Here is a 13,781-nt window from a genome sequence, read left to right as displayed (position 1 = left end):
TCCTCTGGTGCGCCGCATGCCGACCACGGCCCCCCATCACCGCGATCTTCAAGCCTTGCCGTCCTGCAGCAAACACAAGGGTGGCGGTACACACCACTGCCTGCCTGTGTGACACACCGTCACAAGCAGCCTTTCGGGTTACCCACCACGGCGTAGTGGCGCTGTTGTTTGATCGCAGCAGGCCGAGGACCGCAAAGGTGTCGCACTCAGGTCTTTCAGGAGGCTCTAATTGCAGGCGCTGACAACTGCGCGATGTCCTTTAACAGTGGCAACTGGTTTGAATGTTTCCCCCTCGAGTGCACTTCTCAGGTCGCAGGTTCCTTTCCCTAGGAGTAGGAGTCTCCGGGCCCCTCTGTAGGCAGCAGTTCATAGAAGGAGTTTGGCTCTCGTCGCCCCTACTATTGTGCAAACGTGGCTGCATATGCAGCGTGGCCGCGAGTTCAGTGAATGCCCCACTGCCTTGCTATAATACTGTCTCATCAAGTCCAAAGTGGCAGATAGCAGTGGAGGTGGGGGAGAGAAATGGTGCAGGCTGTAATGTCTCCTGCCGCGTTTCACGCCGTGTCAGGTCTCACACGCAGGCGGTCACGGCGTAATCGTTTATACCCGCGGGGCTGCCCCTGATGTGGAAAGTTGCTGCCAGCAACCACCGCAACTCCACGTGGATCCCAAATCAAATCAGTGTCAGTCAAGGAGAACAGCAATGTTTGCTGCTGGAGCCAAACCGCCACAGCTACCGTCTCGTGCTGCACCGAGATGCGACACCTCTTTGGCCCCAAGTAGTCAGGGGATGGCCGTTATGCGTCCATGGGGCCCCTTCAATGTGGGAGCACCGGCGCACTTCCCCAATGCCGCAGTCTTGATGTGGATTGCTGGGCCGGGATCAGCTCCGATCAGGGAGGGAGGTGGTAGCGCACGCCGCTAGACTCACCCGCTCTGCATTACGGGTTACGGTGCTGCAGGAGAATCTGCAGGTACTGCGGACTCCAGGCTGAACGGTCGACATTCAGACCCCAGCCTTCTCAGCATTACATTGCTCTCTTGTAATCTGTGACCACCTTTTTAAAAGCTTGTATTGATTTGTATGTTTTTAACCTGCTGCCCCACTCGCATGTGATGTCTCACTTGCACTTTCCACCTAATCTGAATTAAATGCTGTAGATGTAGCTTGCTAATAACTTACCTGATCTGAGCAGTGCCCGGTCCCCAGGGACTCAGGGCTTCATTTTCACACTTCCGATCGGGGTTTTGCGCTTCATTTCCGGTTTGGTTGGCGGTCTAGCCATTCGCGTCCTCCCCTTCTGCCTATTTAAAGCAGGAAGGGGTACGGACGCGCAGCGGACGTGCGCAGCGGACGCGCGCAGGGCGTGCCAAAGGCAAGCCCGTCTGCGCCCGTCCTCGCCCGTCCGCGCCAGACCGCTGCCAGCTGCCAGGACCCCTGCTCTTTTAGTTGTATTGGCTTTAATGGAAGTTTAGCTATCCACCATGGCCACAAGGCTTTATTACAACGTAGAGCTAAAATCTTTAAACAGGCCACTTATTACCCTGAAACCGAAAGACCTATCATGTACTGAGGAGTTTATTGTGCTCCCAACAGCTGGCACGCAGGACCCCATTAAGAAACCATCAATGGCGACCACTTCTTACATTGAGAAAAAAAGGGATACCTTTGATAGCCCTAATCAATTAAACGGACTATATCTTAATGCTCGGTCGATTCCCAAACATGCTCTAGAATTATGGAGCCTCCTAGATCTTGAAAAGCTAGACATCTGTTTCATCACAGAAACATGGCTCCACGACCAGGCATCCCCCGATATAGCGATTGCATTTCCACCTCAATATCAGCTAACAAGACTAGATAGAGCAGCCGGGAGAGGGGGGGTTAGCAGTGGCCTCTAAGGAAAAATTGGAAATCATCACGCTAGACTCCTGCAATACTGGAAAAGCGGAAATACTTATTTTTAAAATCATAACTCAATTGCTTGAAACATGGACAGGGGCTTTAGTCTATAGACCCCCGGGTCAAAAAACCAACTTTGTAAACATTCTCCTGGAACTAATTGCGCCATACGTTTTAGCCGCAAACAATTTAATTCTCATTGGAGATTTTAACTATCATGTCAATTCATCACAGGATCCCGATACTAACCAATTGGTAACTACACTGCAGACATTGGGACTGGTTGAGATGGTGGTAGGTCCTACCCATCAGGCTGGCCATACTTTAGATTTGTTATTTACCAACTCAACTAAACTTACAGTTGAACAATCTCAACCTCTACTCTGGTCAGACCATAATTTGTCAAAATATTGCATTCCCATTGATGTTCTCATAATTCGCCAGGATAACGACTTTACCTGGATTAGGCCCTGGCGTAAAGTCACCCCAACATCTTTCTCTGCCCACTTTAATTCTGAAGCCATATTTTACACAGACAACGTAGACCAAGCAGCTACGGCTTTTGAAGATGCTATTACACTCGCCTTGAACAAGGTAGCACCTTTGTCAAGGGTCAAGGTTAAAGTCAAAGCATCTCCATGGTTCATATCATCATTAAGAATTGAGAAACTCTCCAGCAGGACTGCCGAACGGCACTGGAGGTAAACTAAAACTATGGAAGATCGAACTAGATATAAACTGATCCACCGTACTTATCTAAATAACATTAAACAGGCCAAAAGGTTGTACCTAACTGAGAAGATTAACCATTCCGCAAACTCCAACAAAGAGCTATACAAAATTTTGAAGGAGTTCACTACCCCACAAGCCGACCAACGCACCCTCCCCCCCACACAAGAATGGGTCAACACAGTATCCTCCTTCTTTGATGAAAAGGTCAAAGCTATATACAGATCCTTCCCTCAAGACAACGTTAAAAACGCTGACTTTCACCCAGTTGTGAATAGCCATCCCGTGTTGTCTCTGCTGGAAGGATTTAAAGCTGTGACTAGTGAACAAGTATCAGAAGATCAAATCAGGATCTCCAGCAGATCCTCTCCCACCTCGTTTTTTCACAGAATTAGCACCTCTGTTAATAACAAATCTAACAGAGATTTTTAATATGTCATTAGACCAAGCTATGGTGCCGACCAGAAGGCACACAGCTCAAGTTAGACCCATCCTGAAAAAGCCTACCTCAGTTCCCAGGGAACCAGGCAACTACCATCCCATCTCGCTGCTGCCTTATTTCGGTAAGGTGCTGGAATCCTTGGTAAATAAACAACTTATTGTCCATCTGGAATATCACGTACTTCTTGATTCATCGCAATCAGAGTTTCGCTCGCCACATAGTACCAAAACGGGAGTAGTAGAGATGGTCGATAACATCAGGCTGGCTCTGGATGAAAGAGAATCAGCTATGCTGGTTCTTCTGGACGTGTCAGACGCCTTCGACACAATCTCTCAAGACATTTTAGAACAGCGGCTCTGGGAGGTGGGAGTCAGGGGGAAAGCCCTGGACTGGTTTAAAAACGAACTAAAGGACCGCTTAAGTACAATACACATAGATACCCTGGCCTCACGTAGTAGGTTGGTAAGCATAGGAGTTCCCCAGGGATCAATCCTGAGCCCTATGCTTTTTAACCTCTATGTAACACCTTTGGCCAGGATAATCAGGTCCCATGGGTTTGAGGTCGTGTCATATGCTGATGACACTCAGCTTTTGATCAACTTCGGTCCTGACCTTACAGACACAATGATCCGGTTTAAAAACTGTATGATCTACATTAACAACTGGATGGGCAATAACAAATTACAGCTCAACGGTAGCAAGACAGAGATCATTCTGTTTGGCAGGGCCAAAGAGTACTGGTCTAACAGCTGGTGGCCTCAGGCATTGGTTGGGCCCATGCCCATCCCCTAAACAAGCAGTTCGTAATCTTGGAATAACTATTGACAATAAGCTATCCATGAAAAATCATGTCAATCTTGTGTTGGGCACTTGTTATGGGATCTTGCGGAAGCTACATAAAATCTTTAAATGGTTACCTATTGAAGCCAGGAAACCTCTGGTCCAGGGTCTAATTATAAGTCGTTTGGACTATGGAAATGCCTTATTAGCTTCCCTAAATGAAGATATCTTTTCTAAATTACAGATCCTGCAGAACACTGCTGCCAGACTTATCCTAAATCTTCTACCTAGATTCCCTTCAGCCTCTAGTCTGAGATCCCTTCACTGGCTTCCAGTAAGAAAGAGAGGCCATTTTAAAATCCTAAGCCTCACCCATAAAATCATATATGGTACTGGCCCAGTTATTCAATGAAAAAGCTTAAAAGATACCAGCCAGAAAGAATGTTAAGCTCCAGTTCAAAATCACTTCTTACCCCACTGCGAGTCCGCACTGTACGAAATGGGGGACAATCCTTTTCTTTGCTTGCACCCCTCCTCTGGAACAAGCTTCTGTGTCATCTTCTCTCCATCACTGACAACCAGCGCTTTTGCAAAGAATTAAAAACGTGGCAGTTTGATCAGATATAACGCTGTTCGGATATGACCATCAGCCCACTGGAGTCTCCGCAAGCGCCATGAGACCTATCTGGTGATATGAGCGCTCAATAAGATTCTCTGACTTGACTTGACTTGACTTGACTTGCTGTTGCCGGCCACAGGGGAGGTTCCGCGAGCGATGCAGCGGGTCTTGTGAGGAGTCCAAATCCCGGCTTCACTTTGGCACAAGGGCCTCCACCTCCTTCTTTGAGGCGTCCGCCGTGGGGGAAGCTCGTTTTGCATCACGGTCCGCTCTATACACGCCTGGGTTCTTCCGACGCCTGTTTCACCTCTTGTGTGGGAGATTGAGTCACGGATTAGTGCCCGGATTTGCTGGGATGACTGCGTGGGTTCGGAGCAGCCCTAGGCAGTGGCCGTTTCGTTCGGCTGCTAGCCACGCCCCGCACAGTGTGACACCATTTAATTGCTTTGACATCATCATACTCAGCTGGCACCTTTAGCCACTTCTGGCTATTTAACCAAATGTGCTTTGTAGTAGGCTGGTATTTTTAACCATATACTTAAATGTTGGAACGAGAAACCGCAAGTATCAAAATACAAGGCAATGTTGGCTAAAATACCAGGACGGGCTGAAAGCTTTGCACAAGACATTGGACCTCTTGGCAAACAGGACCATATTTACAACAACTAACATTGCAGTTTTGTTCAGTTATTCCTTTTAAAAGCTCCCTCAAATATAGGATTGCGAATAGGCAAGTGGCAGATATACCACTATAAAATTGCACGCTTTGTGATCCTTTATCAGGTAGTGGGATGTTAGGGGTTATTCAGAGGCCCTCCTTATATACCTACTCCCATGCATGACAGAAGAAGTCACTGCTTATTACAAGGTGGTTTACAGCCCCTCACTGGGGCAGATTTATGTTTCCTGGCGCATCTCAGCAGGGATGCGCCAGGAAAGATGCGTCACGAAAGTTTACCCTTGCGCCACAATAGATGCGCAGCATTTACAATGCAGCGCATCGTGGCGCAAGGATAAACAGATGCGTGACGCATCTGATGGCGGAAGGTTGGTGCATTGCTGGAGTTGCGTCACGAGCGCGACGCAGCTCCAGCAAGGCTCGGGGGTGCCCTATCGTTACAATGCTGCGTCAATCCTTACGCCTGCTTCAAGCAGGCGCACGGTTTTGACGCAGCATGGCCGGAAAAGTGACTGAGTGAAATCTTGTAGATTTTACTCAGCCACTTTTCGGAGGCGTTCCTGCGCCGGAACGCCCCCCCCTGTGCAGTTACGCCCACATGTGGCGTAAGCTTTACAACGCAACGCATCTCCCTAGATGCGTCACGTTGTACATGGGGCGCAACATGGCGCAGGGTTTACGCCGCCTCTGCGTCACAAAAGTGACGCAACGACGGCATAAAAGTGGCGCAAGTCCGATATAAATCTGCCCCTCTATGTTTCTTTGGCTGTGTCACAGAACTATTTTTCCGTGTGATATTTGCCTGCATTTTTCAGGGGCAGACTAAGGGCTCCTCTGTGCTAGAAACGAGTCCCTATCTTGACATCCAATCATGGCCTGCAGAGGGGAGCAGGGGCGCCTCCAGATTGAAGACCACTGCTCTAGGAGCCTTTAAACTCAGGGTTCAAGTGCAGCTGTGTTGCTAAGTGGGCTTCAAGTTGAGTCTGCTTTGGACATTTTCCTGCGTTATTAAAAGGAACAGAGCCGTGTGTCTGGTAAATAGCTGTATTGAGTGATATTTTCTCATGCTAAGCATGGCATTGCTTTTCAAAGATAATTGCCGCTTTTATAGGGACAGATCAAACTGAGAGCTGGAGATTATGCTGCTTCTTCCTGTATTTTTGTGTAAACGGCGCATAGAGACGAGGCAGAGAGGAATATAATGCCCCACTTGGCTCTTTCGCAATATTGAACTCGGGGACCCTCTTCCCAACAGAATGTGTGTGCGTGGATGGAGATGAGGCCTGGTGTGGGCACCTGGGTGAGTGCAGCACGAGGGGTGCCGCAGTTGGGGTGCACATGGAGGGAGGGACATTGCCATTGTTGAGTGACAGGACAGCTGTAAGCTGACAGCAGTGAAGGAAGCGCCTTCTTTATAGCTTTACAGCACTCTGCTGGTCTCTTGCCCAGTGGTGGAGAGAAGTGCAGTGTGCAGGACATCAAGTGACCGCTGTTTCTGGAAAATGGAGACCCCCGAGATTGGGTGCCAAGCTTTCTAGAGTCACCTGCTTCAAGGCTACACCGGCCTATCTTGACATCTTTCCAGTGGGTGTGGAGCACTGATTGGATAGTCTGTCCCAGGATTGAAATGCCATTTTGTGCCTTTCAATTATCCTCTTGCGTGTGGCATGCTTTTTCCATATGTTCGATAATGTTATATGTGATAGAGCGCCATGTTCTTCTGAAATTTGTAGGGGTGCATTATAATCACTGGTAGTCTGCACCCATATATTTAGTGGGATTTTATTAGCGTGTGGTTTAGAATTGTAGTACTAGAAGCGGCATATATTAGTGCGAATAGAAATGTAACTAAGTCATATATGAAGTCTAATGTAATGTTTAGTCAAATTAGTTCACGTATAATGTGATGTATTAGGATTCAAACGTGCACCATATTAAAGTCTGCACGTGTATATTTGTTTATTCATGTATGCAATTTAATGAATATCAATGCTTATAGTATGATTCTAGAAATGTGTGTTTTTAAATGTGTAAAGGCCTGATCGCATACACGTTTAAGAGAAAGGCCTATTCATTTCTCATGTTAGCTGAATATTGTAGGCCTAAAATTGTTTTCCCTTGAAAAGGCTCTGAGGGTTTTCTCGTTCCCATGTTTCTGTTGCAGGTGCAAGGACACCTAGCTTATTAGAAAGACTAACCCTTTTTTTAGGAGTTAGGATGGTAGGAGAAGCCAACATGGGAGTGTACTGGAATGCAGGGATGATACTTTCAGTGGAGATGGTGCCTGGCACCCAAGGTCAAGCTAACCGTCATTGGATGGAGTGCAAGTTTTGGTGGAAAAGTACCGGAGGAAGACCTGCCTGAAGAGGTGTGACAAAGGGCGTGTTCTACGATTTTGGGATTTTGAATTAGGGACAGTGCCCCGTGGGTTGAGCAGTTGAGGATTAGATGGGAAGCTAGAAGGAGCATCTTAGAACGAGCTCTGTACTGAGCAAAGTGAGTGTACTTTGAAGGAAGTCTTCACTTCTGACACCTTTTTCTATTCTCTTGCCTGAGGAAAATACTAAGTAGGGATGTCACCTTAGAGATAGAGTAGGGATAGACTAATCGATTTTTCGTTTTAGGTTAATGACTTCTAACATAGAGATTGGAGCAGTTATTGGTTGCCTAATGCCTCTGGAGCTGACTATTCTTCTTATTCTGAGTCAGATGAGACTCCTGCGTAGGATATTCTTTGTACTAGTGCCCAGTTATTTTCTTAACCTCGTGATGAGGTGCTTGTATGTGCAATTATTTTTGGCTTTGTAATAAATCCCTAAAATTTGAGATTCGGAGTCACTGGTCCTTTAGAGTTCAAATTCGATTCATTTGATTATGTGCTAAAATTGGAATTTCTCCCCTTTACACTATTTAGCAGATAGAAAGATCCTGGCGACCTGAGAGGATTCTTGGTGATGGTAAGACAGATAAGAATCTGGCTTTATCAGTTGGTAGCAGAGTAGGATGGTTATCTCTGATAGTAAGGGGTCATCTAGATCAAGATAAGAGATTACCGGAGGATATTTTTCATTATCTGTGGTATTTACCAGAAACTGAAAGTCTGATTGCAACTTCATCATGTGCAAGTTCTGTGCCAGCAAAATTAAAATGATATACAGCTGCAGGTCCTCTGTTTTTACTAATAAACTGCAAGGATCATTGTCTTCTGCAACAAATGCAGGATCCAGTGCGAGGGTCTGCCATCTTCTCCATTGAGCCCAATGCATGAAAACTGCATGGAGACAATAGTAAGCAGACTGACTTGTTGATCGAGAAGGTGGTGAAATTGGGGCTTGGATTTCTCGTATGCTGTATGCAAGGCTGTACAAGGCTTTGCAAATATTATAATATGTTTTTACCAATACATGAATTAATAAGCCAGCTGCATGTAGTCCATTAGGAATTTTTTTCTAATAGGTCAGGGATGTGTGATGAATTATGAGGTGTATCTAGCTTTCACTATTGTCTCATTTTTGATTACTGAGATGTTTATTACGATGATAACTCACATGATTTGCACGAAAAAGGCACATAATAATTTCTAATTCATTATAAAATGCCATTAATTGTGTGTTTACTGTGGTTCGAGATGGGGCCCTACTCCACAAGATTATAGCTCGTTAAAAGGAAGACAAACACCCTGGTAGATTTCCTTCTCACTGAAGGATTCTTCTTGAGATTTGAAACCAACAATATCTTGTAATCATGACAGTCTCATCATACAGGCTCCTAGTAGAACAGCTGTTTTTCTGACAATAACAGGAAAAGGAATTGGCGGCCTTGGCAGTACCAATCTCTTAGGGAGTAGTGTAGAGATCACGTCTGCAGGTGCGATTTCAGAGGCTTCCACCATCTCCTGTTTCCTGTACCTCTTGAGGTGCCAGGCATCCTCACTTTGTGCTTATGAGGCAATTCTAGACGAGTGTGTGCGCAAGGAGATCCATCTGCTGTTGTCCTTCTTTGAGTTCTTGCTGTTAATTGTTAGGGATTGGCATCAAGCTGTTCTGGGAAAGCATGACTAGTTTACAAGATAACAAAAACAACCAGAAAAGACCATTCAAGAGGAGCATCAGGAATTCATGCATAGGGCCAATCTGTGGTTACCCAAATCCCTCTGCTTGTGGGCACCTTCACCTAGAACCGACCATAATTATGCAAGATAATTCTAATGAATCCAGTATTTAGGGCGCTGTACTGACCAACAATGATTACAAGAGGAGCTCAGTTCTTATGCTGAGTGGAGGGCATGAGGCCACATCATGGTTAGTGGTGCTCTTTACATTTTTGGAGGCAGAGGTGAACCTTCAACTGGAAGTTCTGTCTCAGGATCGGTTGAGCCAGAACAGAAGGCCATGGCTCTGCACCCTGTCAAACAATCAAGGTCCGGATCCAAGAGTACATTTGCGAAGCTGCACCTTCACAGGGAGGACATTGATGGCCTATTCTACATTAGTTCAGGCAAGTTAATCCTGGGTGTCACCTTCACCCCTCAGAGTATCCACCATCACTTCTGTTCCTGGAACTGTTCCACCAGCTCTGGTTTGAACATTTATTCGTTCTGGGGAATCATAACAACCACAACACATTGCCAAACAATTACCCCATGACTCAAAAGAGTCATTACACCAGATCTCACACTTATAAGCTTGTTAATATTTTTCAAATCTGACATGGCTAAACAGATACACAAAAATACATTTAATTCTATGACTGTGAATAGCAGCAAATCCATGACATTTTAGTCATCGTTGTCCATGAATAAGTGCATTTCTAATTCTAAACTAGCATATTTGCCAAACCCATTTTCTCAATGATGGAATGTTGTGTTTCCCATTGGTTTAATATTTTGTAAATGGGCTGTTATTGCCACAGAGAATAGTAATCGTCGGCCTGATTGGCACCCCTGCTGTGTACTCCTTGAGTTGGGAATGCCTTTGAAAGAAAACCATCGACCACAGTTAAACTAGGCATACGTGACAGTAAAGCAACTGCCTGCACCTCCGGTATCAAATTTCTAAGCTGAATGAAACCCAGCTGAACAAAATTATTCAACAATCTTCATATCTTCTCACTCAATATGTCTGCAAAGACTTTATAACTCACTAACAGTTCATATAAAGCGGTAGGACAAGCATTCCTTATAGTGTCTCCCAAGCCTATTAAATACAGATTTTTGACTGGTTACCTCCAGTCTGGAGTCATACTGTCTTGTAATACTTAAGTGAACAATTTTGTCAGTAATATTTCAAGACAGAACATGCATACTCTTGGGAACGCCATAGACACCAGTCACTTTCACCTGTTATCTGTTGACTATTTAGTAATATTGCCACCTTCTGTTGGTTCGTTCGGCACCACCTCTTTTCAACTGTTCTTCATTTTGTGGAGATAACATTTATTCAGATAATTCCTATTATTTTATAGAGTGTGCAGATCTTAAACACATTCTAAGTACTACTCAATTAACTGCATGAAAGTTTCAGTACTTCTGGAGCTTTTTTCACTCGTAATGAAGCTGATTGCTAACATGGTGACCCACTTTTCTACATTGGATGCTTGAATATTCTTTTACTCAAATACTTGCCAACTACTGTATGTGTGAAAATTCACAGCTGATTGCACTAGCTGCCCCTTCCCCCATTGTTTCTTTTTAGGTCTCGCCTGAGCCAGCGCGCATGCGCTGCCCTGCAAAGCTTCCAGTAAGGACTTTAAACTCGGACTACACGCTCATGCGTGTGGTCCGAGTTTAAAGTCACACACTATTGGCCTTTGCATGCGTCTTTCTAAGAAAGACAGCACGTAATTGGCCAAAGGCGGGTGCATGTCCTGCCTTCTCTCTCCCCTGGCCTAGGGAGCTCGGGAGCAAGCAGCAGCGCGGCCGGGTGCCAGCTGCATACCTCGCAATCCTTTCGCGTCCGCGTGGCCGCGCTTGTTTAAATAAGGAGGTATTGACTGGAACATGCTTACTTGCATTAGCTTCTGCTATGGTAGTGCTCAGTATGTTGGTGATCGCTTTGCTGCTTGCTTGCTAGTCGCGTTCGTTTGTTAATACAGAGAACGCCCAAGTGTGCTATCTGCCTTTGAGGGCTCTACTCTAAATTTACATTAAAGACCAATTGAATTTATACATACCTAGCGTTCCTGCGTGGGTTTTCTTTTATCGGCACAGTTTATCAGCGAAAGCGTGCCGTGACTTCTGGTTTAGCCGCCTCTGCTCCGTACTTTGGAGACAGCATCTTACTTTGCGTGGCTTGTCTTATGTGACATAACACCCATTATAGTAACCTAGGCTACTTATGAACGCTATACCATGGTATTGGCATTCCTTGAATAGATGTAGCATTTACTTGCACCATGCCATGATTTACCATTTGCGGTGATTTGACCTGTGGGATACTGGTGACATTTGCATTTTTTATTTTTAAATATATTTTTCCACCTCTTTATTGGTATGACTCTTTGCGTTTTAGGCCATCTCAAGACTGCTCGATCTTAGCGTTCACGGCTTTAGTAATACTTTTAAGATTCTCTTTAATCTCATGCATCTTACTGTTTACCTAAATGAGACCCACTACTTGACATAAATTCTACGCGTTGGATGAATTTAATTAGCACTTCATAAGGAACCAGAATAATATTATGCCTCATTTCAGGTTTTTATTCTTACATACTCAATATATTATATTTCGTCCCCTTTGGGCAGAATGCATCACGTTGGACTTATCGGTTTATGATTTTATTTAACAAAGCTTTGGACCTCGCACCAAATGGTGGGTGATGGTATGATAGCATAGAGTGTATTATAGTTATTATTTGTTTTGGTTTGTTTATTATTTTCAGCCCTGATGAAATCAGAGGCTAATTAGTCATACGCCAAAACGTGTGTTGGCTGAGTAAAGTGCATTAACAATGTATTCATGTTAATGTACAGAAACTAAAGTGTCAAGAAAAGAATTGGTGGATCGAATTAAAGAATACAGACACCTCATGACTTTTTTAACTCTGACTGCTCAGGACATTTGTTTTGTAATATTTTAACCCACGAGTTGTGGGTTATATTTGAGACTGCCTGTAGCCAACCCCTGTTCTTGAGCACCCTTTATTTGTAACTTTTCTTTCATCTTTCCCCGGATTAATTAGGTGAACGTCCTGCTTTTGGGCTGGCTATTGTATTCCTTATATATGTTTTTTTCTTGCACACAATAAAATTTAAATGGCAGTAAATGAATTGCACAATTATTTCAGAATATTTTAAAATTCGGAAAGCACAAATAAAGCACATTTAATTTAATTCTGAAGTGTGGTATAAACAAATAATTTAATACGATCAAAACAAATCAATACACAAGGTGATGCCGATTTCCATAGTTTTAACTGTAAAAGTATGTGTCTGTGCAACATTAATGGTCATTTCAATTGAAAATGTGTTTTCTGTAATGGCAGTGCACCACCAAATCATGCATCCTCCACTCAACGTCACTACATTCTATTCCGCTGTACGCAAATCCACGCCCATCCACTCTACGACACTCTGCTCCACTCTTCGCCACTTCCACACTACACATTGCCATTCTACTCTGCCATTCCACACTACGCAATTCTACTCTGCCATTCCACTTTACGACATTCTACTCTACGACACTCTACTTCACATTATGCCACTCTATACCCTTCTATTCCACAAAACTGTACTCCAGTCTATGCCACTCCAATCTTACTAGTCCAATCTATTCTACCATGCTATATGCCACTCTATGCTTCTCTGCTCTATTGAACTCCACTCTGACACTCCATAACAACGCACCAACTAGGGTTAGAAGGCGCTATATAAATGTTTCATTACAATCAAACATGATATAAAATACAGCCTTCCTTGGCTCCGAGGTTAGGGGCCGGCATACAACACAACAGCGACATCTGATGGCCAGTTACCGCATAGTACTGTGTTAGCCGTGTGTGGAAGTAGTTTATGCACATTTATCCTCATCAGTGACATTCAAGTTTGGTGTTGGGTCACAGCGGGTCCGTAATCCACCCTGGAATTGTATTATTGATAATATCCATACCTACACAGAGTTTCCTGTAGTAAGCCTCACTCCCTCCATCCTGTAAAGGTTTCCCATCATCCCGGTCTCCAGGGAATTTGCTTCGTTTTCCACGCAGGTGGTCCCAATGTGAAACGTGACGTAATTTGAGCTGGAGCAAGCCAATACGGGCCGCAGTCGAGCTACAACGCAGGTCTCCACATCTTCCAAGGAATCATTCTGACTGACCAAAGACATGCGCAGGGCAATTCAAGACACGTATTGTCAAAAACAGTAACCTCCAAAGCACAGAACCACTTAGCAGCCAGGTCTGGAGGAATGCCAAAGGGTGCAGAGTTAGAGTGGATTTTAGTAGCGCAAAATCGACTGAAGGTATTGGAGCGCTTTACATGAGCACCATTTAGATTACACAAGGCTTGAACCTCGTTCCCCAGCTCCAAAGTCGGCAGCTCTCGACGTGAGGCTACATCCCCACCCCAATTCAGTGTGTTAAATAAATACGACAAAACAGTGATGGACAAGAAAATTGAAAGGGGGAAAATTTA

This window comes from Triturus cristatus, chromosome 3_2, assembly GCF_964204655.1.
Source record: "Triturus cristatus chromosome 3_2, aTriCri1.1, whole genome shotgun sequence".
In the NCBI taxonomy this organism is placed as follows: Eukaryota; Metazoa; Chordata; class Amphibia; order Caudata; family Salamandridae; genus Triturus; species Triturus cristatus.
The sequence above is the reverse complement of the archived record's forward strand: the minus strand, read 5'-3'. Positions refer to the sequence as shown.